We start from the raw sequence: 17,941 nt of genomic DNA on the forward strand, positions 1-17,941 counted from the left end.
TTCTTCCTCAAACTCAGACTCTGCCTCCACCACTCCACTAAAATTACTCTTTCCAAGATCAATAGTGACTTCATTGTTGCTAAATGCAGTAATACAAAGTTTAATTCCGTATTTTAAATCCATTTGATCCGAATTTAACTCGACATCCTCATGTTGCTTGACTGACCTCAGCAGTATTGGACACTTGGCTTCCAATGCTGTTTGGTCTCCTGGTTTCTCTCCACCACTACTGACTACTGCTTAGCATCCTGTGTTGATTCTTCCCCCAGTCTTAACTTCATAATGCTGGAGTAGTTCAGGGCTCAGACCAGACTGCTTTTCCCTATTTACACTCTCTCCCTTGGGGACTTGTCTCATGGCTTTAAATATCATCTATAAAAGGACAACTCCTAAATTTATGTGTCTCCCTTGAACTCCAGACTCATATATCCAACTGCTTTCTCAACATTTACACTTGACTGTTGAATAGGCACCTCAAATTTATTGTGTCTAAGACTGAGCTTCTGCCTTTGCCCAGACCCATTCTGCTTCACTGTACTCTTTCTAGCCATTCCAGCTAATGGCTTCTTTCTCATTGCTTAAGCCAAAAACTTCTCAGTCATCATTTATCCTCCTTTTCCCTCTCATATTTCACATCTTTCACCAGTAAGTCCTTTGAGCTCTGTGTTAAAGATATATCTGGACTTCCAACACTTCTCTCCACCTTCACTTTTATAATCCTCTCTCATATGGATGAGTTTTCTAACTGGTCTCCCGGCTTCCACCTTTGTTCCCCCATTGTTCATTCTCAACTTAATAGCCAATGTATACCTATTAAAATTTAGATGAGATCATGTCACCCTCCACACAAAAATCGCCAATGGTCTTTCATCTCATTCAAATGAAAGCAAAGAGCCTTACAAGGGTTAACATCACCCACACGATCTAGGCCTTGGCTAGCTCTCTAATTTCATCTCCTACCTTCCCTTCTATCCACTCTTTTCCAGCCATACCAGTCTCCTTGCCATTCCTGGAATATGCTTCGGGTTCCTTGACCTTAAGAGCATTGTAAAGGCTGGTTCCCAGACCTGGAGCATTCTCCCTGCAGGTGTTTGTCTGGTTTAGCCCAGTGCATTTCCCAGACTCTGCTGAAACATTACTTTTTCCACCTCACAACTCACAGTCTCTCTCAACCTTCTCTGTGTCTCCACAGCACTTCCAATGTACTGCAAGCATTATTGTTCACTATAAATGCAAGTTTCTTTAGGGCAGGGAGCTTTTTTTGCTATTGTTGTTCACCAACATATCTCCAGCACTAAAAACAGTTACTGACATGTAGCAGGTATTCAATATTTACTGAATGGATAATCTTATTTAATTCCTACAATAATCTGAGATAGGTATTATCAATGTTTTTTATGTTACAAAGGGAGAATGTGAGGTTTAGATATACTATCTGGCCCACAGTCAAAGAGCTGTTAAGTGATAGAGTTGAAATGCAAATGTATTAATATGCTGAATAGAACATTGAAAATTACTATTAGAGTTTGAACTTCAATAAATCATGAACCTTGATTATAATAGGTAGATTTTTATTATATTACCTAAATAAAATACAGTTATACACAATACCTGTGAATAATGACGATTTCTTCCAAAGGTTAGGGAGGTTCCAAAAACTGATTTCAATGACTTGGCATAGGTATGACCTACTTGCTTTCTGTCTATCACAAGTTGATGAAATCATCTTAGTAAATCATGCATACCTCTCTGAATACTGTCTGATTAAGAGGTATATTCAATAGAGAAATCTTCCTTTTCAAACCTGAAGATGGAGAGGGGGTGCCACCTGTTAGAAGTAATTGTGGTAGACTAATGATGCTAAAGCTGAAACTCCAGTACTTTGGCCACCTTATGCGAAGAGTTGACTCACTGGAAAAGACTTTGATGCTGGGAGGGATTGGGGGCAGGAGGAGAAGGGGACGACAGAGGATGAGATGGCTGGATGGCATCACTGACTCAATGGACATGAGTTTGGGTAAACTCCGGGAGTTGGTGATGGACAGGGAGGCCTGGCGTGCTGTGATTCATGGGGTCGCAAAGAGTCAGACACGACTGAGCGACTGAACTGAACTGAATGGAATATAGCTCTAAATTCCCTTTTAATTAGAACCAAATGCTTAATGTGAGCTCTATTCTTTTAGTGAAATACTATTCCCCTGACTGTCAGATAGTCAGATATTTGAGTCAATGAAAGGGGAAAACTGGGCAGAAAAGAGTGAAGGATCTCAAACTTTTAAGGAGATTTTTCAGAAATGTATGACTTTATACCAAGACAGCATAGGTCAAACTAAGGTCAGAGGTAGGAAAGTGCAAAGTGTTGTTCACAGGATGAAGAAAAATGTAATACAAAGTGGGATGTAAAGAAGAGTTGAAGGAAAACACAGGAGGTTATGGCAGTGATGTTAAATCACTTCTTCAGCACTAGGAAGCCTTGAGGGTTTCTAAAAATGTGGTGTGTGTGCAGTCGTATGCATGGGTGTATGTGTGTGTTGATGACGATGACGACTGCAGTTGCAGAAAACCAAAGGAGAGGAAAAGAAGTTAGCAGGTATAATTTTTCAGACCCCAAAATGACCTTATTTATTTACTTATTTACACCGTGCCTTAGTTCAAAAGAAGAATTTAATAGATAGCTGTTCAATAGGCTGCTGCAGCCTTCTAGAATGAGGAAGGCAGATGCTGTATTCTCTTTTCTGTAAGAGAGATGTTACAGAAAAATGAAACATAACCACTTGAAGGAAATGGGAGCAGGAAGCAAGTAATCTAAAACATAAGCCAATGCACTAGAAAGAAATTCAGCTAGAACCAGTTTAGGTAAATCAAGCACATGCATACAAGGACATTCACGTGGATACCACACCACACTGCATTGCTAGAATGAAAGGCTTGACATTATCATAAGTTGTCACATTATGTACTGACTGTCCTGATCCACAGGCTTCAATACACTTGATGGTCACAGTCTGTATCTGTCATTGTACATGCAGAATGTCCTGTGCTGGGCTGTTAAAGTATGCAGTGTCTGCAGTGAAGCATTCAAGCTGATAAACCAGGTACAGTCACAGTGTATATGGACTCTTAGAATACAAGCAGGCTGACATCTTCTGGCTGTCAAGCTGCCTGCCGGTCTGCTAGGATGTTATCACATTACCTGAGCAGTCATGATACATAGAGACTGACATAAAATGCCTGCCCCCTCCTCATGTAAAACGGCTACAGTTTCTTGCAAGGCTGTCATGGTATAAAGTGAGCTCTCAAGGCAGAAGGGTGTCACAGTGCACGCTGGCTGATAGATCCTGAACTATCACTGTTTATGTTGGCTGTCATGATACATACATCCAGACATACTCTCGGCTGTTAAAGCAAATACAAGAGTGTCACACTGTGTGAGCCTGGGAGGCACACATGTCCTTCGCAGCATAAAATGGTCTTAAGGTGCACACAAGCTAACATATGCTGTGCTGTCATATAAATACATGGTCATCCTGGTACATGCAGACTGATAATATGGGGCTGTCACAGTGTGTTATGGACTGAAATCGTGCACACACACTGACATACTTTGGCTGATACGGCATATATGGGCACATTACGGTACATGCAAGCAAACATATAGCAGTACTTTAGTGTCAACTGAGATGTCACAGTATACGCAGGCTGACACGCACTAGACCATCACAGTGACAAAAAAAGTAGCCAAATGAGTTTCATATTTTATGGTCCAATGATGTATACATCACTTTTAGATACTACATTAAACAACCATATGGTGCTAATAATAATTATATGCAGTTCAAGTTGAGTTATAAGGAGCATACTTAAGCTAGTAACTCTCTCCACTCCCAAGGAAGAACCCAAATAGCTGAGCAATCATATTATTTCCCCAATATATATGAAGGAATATCTTTGGCTATTTCATTTTTCCTTCAGTTACTTGACTTTATCTAGGCAGATGGCAATAAACATACTGTGTTTTCCTTGACAGATAATTTGTTTTCCTACACACAGAATATACTATGCTTATATCAATACATTGCAATATTTATTTTTCACTTAAGGCTAAATATATTTACAAACTTGAATGATATTATTAATAATTTTCAAATGTTTTCATTATCAAAATAAGATAATATTTTTATATATGTAAATTTTATAAGCTAAGTATTTGTGATAAAATGCATAATGTAACATCATTTAGTTTACATAATAAATAGAAATTTTCATGAGGACCAATATACTTCAATGGGATAAAAAACACAAATTATAATATTGTATCTACTAAAGGCCTGACAACCTGCCCTCAGGTTTCTATCCACAAGAACACAGGATGTGCTGAAATGTGCCTGAGGCATTTACATCTGTTGACCTTAAACAAACAGACTGTCAGTTATTTCTCTAGCAAAAATGGGTTTACTCAGGATCAGTAAAGAATTGTAACTTGAGGTCTGTAACCATAGTGAGCTGCACCAAACCCCACCCAACAAGAAGAGAACTTCTTTATGAGGGAAAAGGAAGCTGGGAGGCCTAAAGTAAACAGAGCCACTGGAGGAACAGAGAGTTCAAAGCATAGTCGCTTTCCACTGGCTGAGTTATGACAGACCGGCTGAGCTGTGGACAGGCAAGAAGTGCAAGTCTTTCTTCTTTCTACTGGGCTCTGCTGTGGTTGCAGGTCATGAGAGCTCCCTCTCCTGGTCTCAATTTTATTTGGAGGTTTCTCTTCATTAATTTTTACATACCTCTCTTCAGATAGTTAAAATACAGGTTCTAAAAATAAGCATATCCTAAGTCCAGAAATGGTCCAGTGAACAGTAGTGAAGAGCAGGAGGGCGTGCTGAGTTGACCACTGTCCTGGTGAGCCATTTAAGAAAGGAAGTTGCTCACAGCTGTGGAGGTGACACACTGCAGGAAAGCATATTTGGGACTAAAAATGAAGCTTTGTAGTTGATTTTAAGGTGACAGAAAATCCCACAAACTATTTTATTCTTTCTGGGTATATATCTTCTATCTTGAAACAATCTCAAATTTATAAAAAAGTAGAGCATACAGGATGAATACTTTGAGAGTGAACCGCTGACTTGATACCCCATTCCTCCCTGAATACTTTAGTATGTTTCCTACAAGCATGGACATTGTCTTAATAATCATAATATGAACATCAAAATCAGGAAACGAAAGACTCAGATCCCATTTGAGTTCTTCCAACTGTCCCAACAGCAAAAGGATCCAGTTCAGAATTTGGTGTTACATTTATAGGATTAATGTGCTGTACTTTGTGACTTCTGAAATATAGAGGCCACCAGTCTCCATCTTGAAGCTATCTAGCTCACCCAACCCCTCTGGCAAGGAATCATCTCATTGGCATACAAAAGACACTCTTCTCTCTCAAGAGATTTCAAGAGTCTGTGCCAGGAATCCAGGACAAAGGCTATATAAATATTTCATTATACTACAATGGAGTAGTATTACTACTTCATCTTGACAGTGACAACCATTGACTAGAGCTCACTTTCCTTTGATGAGAACTTCTCACATGGTCACATCTAACGGCAATGGAAGCTGGACAGCAAACAGTAGGTGTGTGCTCAGGTCAAGTCTGTCATTGTGCTGTGACACAATCTTTCTCAATTACGGTTGTCTCAGTATACTAGTTATTCCAATCCTTGCTTTCTGACCCCTGACAAAACTGAGGTACCATACAGGGATTACAAACTGTGACACAAATGGTACTCTAGCTCAGTCTATAGTCGCATAATTAGAAGTATCCAGGTGACCAAAGAGAAAACTCAAGGAGAATGACTGCATGTTTCCTTGAGGAAATAGAAGAATCCATATAACTGACCCCTAGGCCTGCTGTGTATCAGTTCTGCGAGATCTGGGGGACAGAGAATATTCTCTGCAATTTCAGTAAACAACTAATGCTGCCTGACATTTAAGACATCAATCATATCAAAGGGATAATTTCAATGAGCCCAGACTCTTACATTTTCCCATACACTGAAAAGTACTAAAATCATTAACTTGAGATGTCTGTGTCTTTTTATGATTATCAGTATCCTTTGATGTTTGACTAAATGTTTTGTTTTCTCCAACAACAACTCCTATATATCCTGACTTCTCCCTTACCACTTTGGAACTATTCCTTGGAGCTATCCGAGAAGTTGTTTCCCAGTAAGGTCCCTGAATAAAATATAACTCTCAACTTTTAGGCTGTGCATTATTTTTTCAGTCACCAATCTGCACTGCCTCTACTTGAAGGATGCCTTCTAGAGTTGTGGAGTACATAACCATACAGCTAGAGATGTCAGCCCTATTCCCTCATTCCAGATAATTAGCAGAAAGGAAATAACATGAGACATATGGATTAAAAACTTCAAAAAGAAAAACTTGAAATCTAAACATCTACATTCTTAGGCAAATTAGTGAGGATACCTTCTTTTGAATCAAAACATCAATGGAGAGATTAAATGATCAATAAGATTAAAAACAAAAAAAACAGTGAAGAGGAGAGGGGTCATGCCACAGGAGGAATCTGTAGTAACCATTGAGAATCTGTCTTAAAGAAGGAAAATAAAAGTTGGTTTGAGCAGAAGGCATAAAAAATTGCCATAAAACTAATACTGTTAAACAATATGGTACCAGTGTAGAAATGAAACAATAGGTCAATCAGAACAGAAAAGAAAGCCCAGAAACACATCCAAGTACAAATATTTTCGTATTAAAATAGACAAGAAAATGACTGATTATTAGAGAGCTGGTGTTTGGATATTTGGCTTTCCATTTGGGAGTAGATGAAGGTAAATCTCTATAAGATACAAAAAATAATTTCCACATGGCTTGATAATCTAAAAGAAGAACATTCAATTATGTAAATACTGGAAGAAACCAAACAGCTGCTATCTTGTTATCTTAGAGAAAGGATGACATAAGACCTAGAAGTCATGAAGAAGGTTAACCGATTTCACGTAAAAACTCAAACTCAATTGTTTAAGAAATCACATACAAAATTATAGGACAAATAGTGATAATAACAATAAGTAGCATTTTTGAATGACAGATAATGGCTACGTGTTTGTATTTTTACATGCAACACTTAATTCTTATAATCATCCCATTATGAGGAAAATTATTATTTCCAATACTTTCCAGCTGTGAAAACTGAGATGCTGGGAGGGTAGTAAATGATTTCACTAAGATTATCCAAGTGTCACTAAGTAATAAATCTTTGATTTAAAACAAAATCTGATTCCAAAACCTATTTGCTTAACAAGTATACTACATTGCTTCCTTAATACAAAAAAGGAAAAATATTTGCATCATAAAATATTCAATGCAATAAAATCTGTTATGCCAGAAAGATAAAAACCAATTAAATGGAAAAAATGGATTAAACAGAAAAACCATAAAAGAACTATATATGACTAATACATATTTTAAAAAGTCAACCTAGCAAATTACCAAAAAAAAATGCAAGCGAAATAAAAAATGAAAACCAGACAGGCCTTAAAAATACATCTTACTTAATAATGGTGTGGAGAATTAGGCATTCTTATTTGCTACTAGCAGGAATACATACTGGTATGTATCGGGGGCCTTCCCTGGTGGCTCAGCAGTCAAGAATCCATCTGCAATGCAGGAGATCCATGTTCAATCCCTGGGTATTCTCCAGCACCACAATTCAAAAGCATCAATTCTTTGGCACTCAGCCTTCCTTACAGCTCTCACATCTGTACATGACTACTGGGTTCAGAAACATACAGTCCACCAAAACTGAATCAAGGAGAAATACCTGGGCTTCCCTGGTGGCTCAGAGGTAAAGAATCTGCCTGCCAATGCAGGAGACACAGGTTCAATCCCTGGTCTGGGAATATCTCACATGCCACTGAGCAATGAAGCCCGTGCACCACAACTATTGAACCTCTGCTCTAGAGCCCAGGAACTGCTACTACTGAAACCCATATGCTGCAACTACTGAAGTCCATGTGCTCTAGAGACTGTGCTCACAACAAGAGAAGCCTGTACACCATAACCAGAGAGTAGCCCACACTGGCTGCAACTAAGACCCAGCACTGCCAAAAAGAAAGAACGAACATTGGGGTACACGTGTCTCTTTCAATTCTGGTTTCCTTGGTGTGTATGCCCAGCAGTGGGATTGCTGGGTCATAAGGCAGTTCTATTTCCAGTTTTTTAAGGAATCTCCACACTGTTCTCCATAGTGGCTATACTTGCTTGCATTCCCACCAACAGTGTAAGAGGCTTCCCTTTTCTCCACACCCTCTCTAGCATTTATTGCTTATAGACTTTTGGATCGCAGCCATTCTGACTGGCATGAAATGGTACCTCATTGTGGTTTTGATTTGCATTGCTCTGACATTGAGTGATGTTGAGCATCTTTTCATGTGTTTGTTAGCCATCCATATGTCTTCTTTGGAGAAATCTCTATTTAGTTCTTTGGCCCATTTTTTGATTGGGTCATTTATTTTTCTGGAATTGAGCTGCAGGAGTTGTTTGTATATTTTTGAGATTAGTTGTTTGTCAGTTGCTTCATTTGCTATTATTTTCTCCCATTCAGAAGGCTGTCTTTTCACTTTGCTAATATTTTCCTTTGTTGTGCAGAAGCTTTTAAGTTTAATTGGGTCCCATTTGTTTATTTTTGCTTTTATTTCCAATATCCTGGGAGGTGGGTCATAGAGGATCCTGCTGTAATGTATGTTGGAGAGTGTTTTGCCTACGTTCTCCTCTAGGAGTTTTATAGTTTCTGGTCTAATGTTTAGATCTTTAATCCATTTTGAACTTATTTTTGTGTATGGTGTTAGAAAGTGTTCTAGTTTCATTCTTTTACAAGTGGTTGACCAGTTTTCCCAGCACCACTTGTTAAAGAGATTGTCTTTAATCCATAGAATTGAAAGAGACATGTGTACCCCAATGTTCATCATAGCACTGTTTATAATAGCCAGGACATGGAAGCAATCTAGATGTCCATCAGCAGATGAATGGATAAGAAAGCTGTGGTATATATACACAATGGAGTATTACTCAGCCATTAAAAAGAACACATTTGAATCAGTTTTAATGAGGTGGATGAAACTGGAGCCAATTATACAGAATGAAGTAAGCCAGAAAGAAAAACACCAATACAGTATAGTAACACATATATATGGAATTCAGAAAGATGTAACGATAACCCTGTGTGTGAGACAGCATAAGAGACACAGATGTATAGAACAGTCTTTTGGACTCTGTGGGAGAGGGAGACGGTGGGATGATTTGGGAGAATGGCACTGAAACATGTGTAATATCATATCTGAAACGAATTGCTAGTCCAGGTTTGATGCATGATACCGGATGCTTGGGGTTGGTGCACTGGGACGACCCAGAGGGATGGTACGGGGAGGGAGGAGGGAGGGGGGTTCAGGATGGGGAACACGTGTATACCTATGGCGGATTCATGATGATGTTTGGCAAAACCAATACAATATTGTAAAGTAATTAACTTCCAATTAAAATAAATAAATTTATTAAAAAAATAGAAAGATGCATTTTTAATAAAAAAAGAAGAAACAGGTAATTTGAAGAGGTGGATCACTAGAAATGAAACAGAATAGATTACAAAAAAAGCTCTTTACAATCAAGAGTCCAGGACCAGATGGCTTCACACATAAATGCTACCAAACATACAAGAACTTATACTACTTTCTCAAACTCTTCCAAAAGACTGAATGGGAGGGAACACTCCCAAAGTCATCCTATGAAGTCCCCATCATCCTGATACCAAAACCAGACAAAGACACTACCAGAAAAGAAAATTATAGGCCAATATCTTTGTTGAATATATATGCAAAAATTTTCAACAAAATAATAGTAAATCAAATCCAACAACATATCAAAAAGATCATGTACCAAGCTGGATTCATTCCAGGGTCACAAGGATGGTTCAACACACACAAAGCAATCAATATGATACACATCAACAGAATAAAAGACAAAAACTACATGATCATCATAATAGATGCAGAAAAAGAATTTGATAAAATTCAACATCCAATCAAGATAAAATTCTTGCCAAGTGGGTACAGAGGGATGAATCACGACATACTAAATGCTATTTATGACAAATCCACAGCCAATGTAATACTCAATGGTAAAAAACAAATCCCTTCAACTAAAATCTGGAACAAGATAAGGATGCCAGCTCTCAACACTTCTCTTCAACACAGTAAGGGAAGTCTTAGCCACAGCAATCAAAGAAGAAAAAGAAATAAGAGTTATCCAAATTGGAAGGGAAGAGGTAAAATTGTCATTATATGCAGATGCTGCTGCTGCTGCTGCTGCTGCTGCTGCTGCTGCTGAGTTGCTTCAGTCATGTCCGACTCTGTGTGACCCTAGAGACGGCAGCCCACCAGGCTCCGCCGCCTCTGGGATTCTCCAGGCAAGAACACTGGAGTGGGTTGCCATTTCCTTCCCCAATGCATGAAAGTGAAACGTGAAAGTGAAGTCACTCAATCGTGTCTGATTCTTCGCGACCCCATGGACAGCAGCCCACCAGGCTCCTCCGTCCATGGGATTTGCCAGGCAAGAGTACTGGAGTGGGGTGCCATAGATGCCATGACACTATATATACAAAAACCAAAAGACTTCACACAAAAACTTCTAGAACTGATAGATGAATTCAGCAAGGTAGCAGGATACAAGATTTATGTACAGAAATCAGTTGCATTTCTTTACGCTAACAACAAAATATCAGAAAGGGAATGCAAAAAAATACCTTTTAAAATCACATTAAAAAACACTTAAGAATAAACATGACCAAGAAGGTCAAAGATCTTATATGCTGAGAACTGTAGAATATTAATAAAGGAAACTGAAGATGATTCAAAGAAATAGAAAGATATCTCTTGTTCTTGGATTGGAAGAATTAATTTTTTTTTTTACATCTTAAAGAAACAGTTTATTCAAATAGTATTTTAGAATCACTATAAATCAAGTGAAATTTCATTTGAAAGATCTATGTTTCCAAAATACATGAGTTTTTTGTATGTAGTTATGCATAAGCCTAATAAAATGGATTATTTCATTGTGTTACCTATTTTTCCGGGTCTACTCAGGTCAGAACATTACTAGATAGGAGGCCCCCTTCCAGAGGCTATATTTTGATTTGGAATCTGGAAACAAAGTTGCTCAGAGAGGTCAGGTCAATTTTGTATGAGAGAAATCATTACTCTACAAAAAGAATCAAACTTAACAAAAGATTTCATACACTAAACTAAAGGGTGAGGAAACAGAAAAATAAGAAAATAGGCAGTGAGGTTGGTGGCTACAACAATTCAGAGGATAATCAAGTGCAAGCTCAAATCCAGTGATTTGGAATCTCAGCTTGGAATAATGTGTGCTCAACATTATTTAGCTTAATTCAGAGGTTTCTTTGCCCTTCACCTTCAGTTTTGAAAGAAGAATACTGGTTCAGAGTCAGAACATTCCTGAAACCACTAGTGTTTCTGCAGGCAATGGAGGAAGAGTCTACCCTCTGGAACAAAACAGTTTTTAAGCAGTCCTTACTGCCCTTTTCAGGCCTTTATACATACAGGAAAATCCCTTATCAGCCTTCACGTTTCCACAAGAGCAATCCTCATTTTTTTTAATCTAGGGAGGCACGTGCTTCAAGGTAAGCCAATAATAAACACTACTGAGCTATATGAAAGGATTATTAAATATAAAGCCGAAGGTTTATAGTTGGTTTGGATGCCCAGCTAGATGCTTCACTGTAGCTATATAGACATGAGTATGGCCAATTGCTGAAATCTGCTGAGGATCATATCACCTTCCACAAGATCATGTTTGTAAGAATTACCAGAATATCCAACAAAACCACTAGAAACTAAGGCCTGCTCAAGGCTATTCCCTGGGAATGCGCAGCCAGGTAATGAGCTAAGTGATACCTAGCCACCTGCCCTCACTGGACTGAAGTCCTGATTTTTCATTTTATAAGTTACCAGCTCTGACTGAAGTAGGGAATATGGTAGCCTGGCACCCTGACAGAGCCTGTTCAACTACTACTACTACTACTTTTCTGTGCAGACCACCTCCCACAACCGATAACTATGTATGTGGACAGACATGCCCACAGAAATGTAAGTGGATGCTTGGAAAAGAAAAAAAAACAACTGAAAACCCATGAATATATCTGCATATATCATATTTCTTCTCTCTTAAATTCTCATAATACAGTAACCTTTGCTTTTCTTAAGCTTAAACTTGACACAACTATTATAAATTTACTAATTCCCCCTCCCTTTCCTTCCTCAAAATGACAGACAGTTGTGACTAGTCAGGCTTATTTCCTAAGCTCCACCACCCCAAGCCTCTGGCACTGTTGATACTTCATACCATGGAGGCACTGTTAAATTTAAGAGCTTTGAGGGGGCCTTCAAATACACTTTATAAGTGGTGCCAGAAGCTTCTCAGGCCCCTTTGGAACTTTGGAAATGAAAATTGGGAGGACTGATTCTGGCCTTCAAACCAAATCTGGAAGAATTAAGATTGTTAAAATAGCCATACTATCCAAAGCAATCTACAGATTTAATGCAATCCCTATCTAATTATCCATGACATTTTTCACAGAACTAGAACAAATAATCCTAAAATTTATGTGAAACCACAGAATTGCCAAAGCAATCTTGGGGAAAAAGAACAAAGTGGGAGACATACTTCAGACAATACTGTAAAGCTATAGTAATCAAAATAGCCTGGTATTGACACAAAAACAGAGATAGGGATCAATGGAACAGACAGAAAGCCCAGAAATAAACCCACACACCTATGGTCAATTAATCTTTGACAGAGGTAAGAATATACAGTGGAAAAAAGTCTCTTCAGCAAGTGGTATTGGGAAAGTTGTATCATCACATATAGTGAAGTAAGAACACATCCTCACTCCATATACAGAAATAAACTAAACAATGGCTTAAAGACTTAAATATAAGGCACAATACCATAAAATGCTTAGAAGAAAACACAGGCAAAAACATTCTCTAACATAAATTGTACCAATGTTTTCTTAGGTCAGTCACCTAAGGCAATAAAACACAAGCAAAAATAAACAAGTGGAACCTAGTCAAACTTTTATGTTTTTGTGCAACAAAGGAAACCATAAACAAAATGAAAAGGCAACCTATGGACTGGGAGAAAATATTTGCAAATGATTGGACCAACAGAGCTTAAACTCCAAAACATACAAACAGATCATACACCTCAATAACAAACCCCAAACAACCCAACTGAAAAATGGGCAGAAGACCTAAGTAGATATTTCTCCAAAGACATGTAGACAGTCAAAAGACACATGAAAAAGATTCTCAACATTGCTCACTACTAGAGAAATGCAAATCAAAACTACAATGAGGTACCACTTCACACTGGTCAGAATGGCCATCATTAAAAAGTCTACAAATACCAAATGCTGGAGAGGGTGTGGAGAAAAGGAAGCCCTCAACACTGTTGGTAGGAATAAAATTTGGGGTAGCCACTATGGAAAACAGTATGGAAGTTCCTCAAAAAACTAAAAATAGAGCTACCATATGATTCTGAAATCTCACTCCTGGACATACATCCAGTGAAAACTATAATTTGGAAAGATACATGCACCTAAATATTCATTGCAACAGTGTTTACAATAGCCAAGCCATGGAAAAAAACAAAATGTCCACTGACAAATCAATGTATAAAGAAGATAAGGTACATATCAACCCTCCGAATGGGAGAGAATAATAGCAAATGAAACAATAGACAAACGATTAATTTCCAAAATATACAAGCAGCTCATACAACTCAATACCAGAAAAGCAAACAACCCAATCAAAAAGTGGGAAAAAGACCTAAACAGATATTTCTCCAAAGAATTCGTACAGATGGCTAACAAACACATAAGATGTTCAACATTGCTCATTATTAGAGAAATGCAAATCAAAACTATGAGATATCACTTCACACCAATCAGAATGGCTATCATCAAAAAGTCTACAAAAAATAAATGCTGGAGAAAGTGTGGAGCAAAGGGAAACCTCTTGCACTGTTGATGGGAATGTAAACTGATACAGCCACTATGGAAGACGGTATGGAGATTCCTTAAGAAAACTAAGACTAAAACCACCATATGACCCACCGATCCCACTCTGAGGCATATAGCCTGAGGAAACCAAAATTGAAAAAGACACATGTACCCCAATGTTCACTGCAGCACTATTTACAATAGCTAGAACATGGACGCAACCTAGATGTCCACTGACAGATGAATGAATAAAGAAATTGTGGTACATATACACAATGGAATATTACTCACCCATAAAAGGAACACGTTTGAGTCAGTTCTAATAAGGTGAATGAATTTAGAGCCTATTATACAGAATGAAGTCAGAAAGAGAAATATCTTTCTAAATATCTTTCCATATGAATCTAGAAAGATGATACCAATGAATTTATTTGCAAGGCAGCAACTGGAGAAGGCAATGGCACCCCACTCCAGTATTCTTGCCTGGAAAATCCATGGATGGAGGAGCCTGGTAGGCTGCAGTCCATGGGGTCGCTAACAGTTGGACACGACTGAGCGACTTCACTTTCACTATTTATTTTCATGCATTGGAGAAGGAAATGGCAACCCACTACAGTGTTCTTGCCTGGAGAATCCCAGGGATGGTGGAGCCTGGTGGGCTGCCGTCTCTGGGGTCGCACAGAGTCGGACACGACTGAAGCGACTTAGTAGTAGTAGTAGTAGTAGTAGTAATGGAGAAACAGACATGGAGAACTGGCTTATGGACATGGGGAGAGGGGAGGAGAGGCTGAGATGTATGGAGAGAGTAACATGGAAACTTACATATGTAAAATAGACAGCCAATAGGAATTTGCTGTATGTCTCAGGGAACTCAAACAGGGGCTCTGTATCAACCTAGAGGGGTGGGATGGGGAGGGAAAAGGGAGGGAGGCTCAAGAGGGAGGAGACATATATACATCTATGGCTGATTCATGTTAATGTCTGACAGAAAACAACAAAATTCCATAAAGCAATTATCCTTCAATTAAAAAATAAATTTAAAAAAGAAGATACAGTACATAAATACAATAGAATACTACTCAGTCATAAAAAAGAATGAAATAATGTCATTTACAGCAACATGGATGGACCCACAGATGGTCATACTAAGTGAAATAAAGCAGAAAAAGACAAGTAGCAGAATCTAAAATATGACACAGTTGAACTTATCTGTGAAACAGAAACAGACTCACAGATAGAACATACTTGTGGTTGCCAAGGGAGGGTGTGGGGTAGGGATGCATTTGGAGATTAGTATTAGTAGATGCAAACTATTATATACAGAATGGATAAACAAAAAGGTCCTACTGTATAGGGAACTCTACAATATCCTGTGAAAAACCATAATGGAAAAGAATATGAAAATGAATATATATATAACTGAATCACTTTGCTGTAGAGCAGAAATCGACACAACATTGAAAATAAACTATACATCAAAAAATTTAAAATACAGAGTCCTCAACTAATCATTTCTGTTAGAAGTCGTACAATTCATAGTAGTGACTGGAAAAGGGGCACAGGGGGTCTTCTGGGATGCTGGTAATATCCTGGGGTTTTGTTGTTGCTATTGTTTTATCTTAGAACTGGTTATCCAGGTGTATTCAGTTTGTGAAAATTAACTGAGATATACAATTGAGATATGTGCACATTGTGTATGCAAACAATATTTCCATGATGTTTTTAAAAGTAGAAAATATATATTTCTAAATACCAGTATATCTGTATATCCATCCGTACTAGCATAAGGATAGATACAGATTTTAAGATTTTAAAGTTAAGACTACATTTAAGTCTGCTTATTCTGGGGACAGGTGTTATGGAGAATTTGTGAAAGAAGAAAAGCACCTTCACCTCTTACTTTTTACATTTATGTAGCATTGGACTTTTTAAAACATGAAACTTGCATCATCTTAAGTTATCTTTTCTAGGAAGAAGGTGAACATTCTTTCAAACTTCTCTATTAATAAGTAAGCACACAAATCTATTATAACTTTACATAGCATGTGTTCTGAAACCTTCATTTGGGGGGGGGAACCTTTTTTTCTTACCCACACTGCTGGGCTTGTGGGATCTTAGTTTGCCAACCAGGGATTGAACCTTGGGCCACAGCAGTGAAAATCCTGAGTCCTAAGCACTGGACCACCAGGGAATTCCCTGGAAACCTTCATTTATGAGTCAGTTTTTTTTTGATGTCGAATTGTGAGTTAATTGTGTATTTTGGATATTAACCTTTTATCAGGTATGTTGTTTACAAATATCTTATTCCATTCAGTAAAGTGGCCTATTTGTTTCATTGAGACATTCATTTTTCATTCGAAAAGATCTTTCCACTCAATAAATATAGAGTCCACTTTTAGGAGCTATATGAAATTCCTACATCATAATTTACTTGACCAGTCCATTACTAATGGACATTGTCTCATATGTTTAATACTGTCAATAAAGTATTAATGTGCATTAATCTCCTTAGGATAAATTCCCAGAAGTATGTTACAGGAAAAATTGCTTTACATTTCAATATACATTGCTGCACTCCTTTCCTAAGATGATATGACCATTTTACACTCTCCACAATATTGCGGAAGAAGACTTAGTGCCCCTCACAATTGCAAAGTTGAATTTGTCAATAATTTTAATCTTTGCCAGTTTACTGATGGGAAAAGACGATTCACCTTTTACGAGCATTTCTTTGATTCATTAAAAAGCTAAACATTTTTCATACTTTTTTGTGTGTTTTTCGGGTAACTTAAAGAGTATTTTGCCGATTTTTCCATTAAAACATTAAATATTTTTGTTATTGATTTTTAAGAGCTCTCTATTTATCTAGGATATTGATTCTGTCTTAACATTTTGCAAATAATTTCCAATTTGCTTTCTATCTTTCAGCCTTTTATGATGTTTATTTTTACACAGAAGTGTCATTTTTTAAGTAGTCAAGTTTACCAATTCTATTATGTTTTCCAATGCTGAGACAAGCTTAGAAAGGTCTTCCCTGACGCAAGATTATAAAAGTATTCACCAATGGTTTAGAATTTATGGTTTCAGCAACAATTCATTTTATTGTAGTAAGTGACGGAAGAATACAGATTTTTTAATTGCTAACTAATTCTAGTCATTTCACTTACTAATCCTTGTTTTCCCTACTAATTAAAAAGTTACTTTATCAAACACAAACTCCCCATATACATTTAGTTCTAAAATTAGAATTGCATTCTTTATATTGCTCTTTCTGATTCTGTACTAGTAGTGTGTATTTTTAATTGCTTTAACTTTTTTTTTTCACAAAATGTAAAGAAGAGTGATTATTTTAGTTGGCATAAAACGATTTATAATATTAAAACCATATACAAGGACTTATTTATATATTTTGTTTGTTTATTTATTTTAATTGGAGGCTAATTCAGTTCAGTTCAGTTCAGTTCAGTCGCTCAGTCGTGTTCGACTCTTTGCGACCCCATGAATCGCAGCACGCCAGGCCTCCCTGTTCATCACCATCTCCCGGAGTTCACTCAGACTCACGTCCATCGAGTCTGTGATACCATCCAGCCATCTCATCCTCGGTCGTCCCCTTCTCCTCCTGCCCCCAATCCCTACCAGCATCAGAGTCTTCTCCAATGAGTCAACTCTTTGCATGAGGTGGCCAAAGTACTGGAGCTTCAGCTTTAGCATCATTCGTTGCAAAGAAATCCCAGGGTTGATCTCCTTCAGAATGGACTGGTTGGATCTCCTTGCAGTCCAAGGGACTCTCAAGAGTCTTCTCCAACACCACAGTTCAAAAGCATCAATTTTTCGGCACTCTGCCTTCTTCACAGTCCA

The sequence above is a fragment of the Ovis canadensis genome, chromosome 15, assembly GCF_042477335.2.
Source record: "Ovis canadensis isolate MfBH-ARS-UI-01 breed Bighorn chromosome 15, ARS-UI_OviCan_v2, whole genome shotgun sequence".
Classification (NCBI taxonomy): domain Eukaryota; kingdom Metazoa; phylum Chordata; class Mammalia; order Artiodactyla; family Bovidae; genus Ovis; species Ovis canadensis.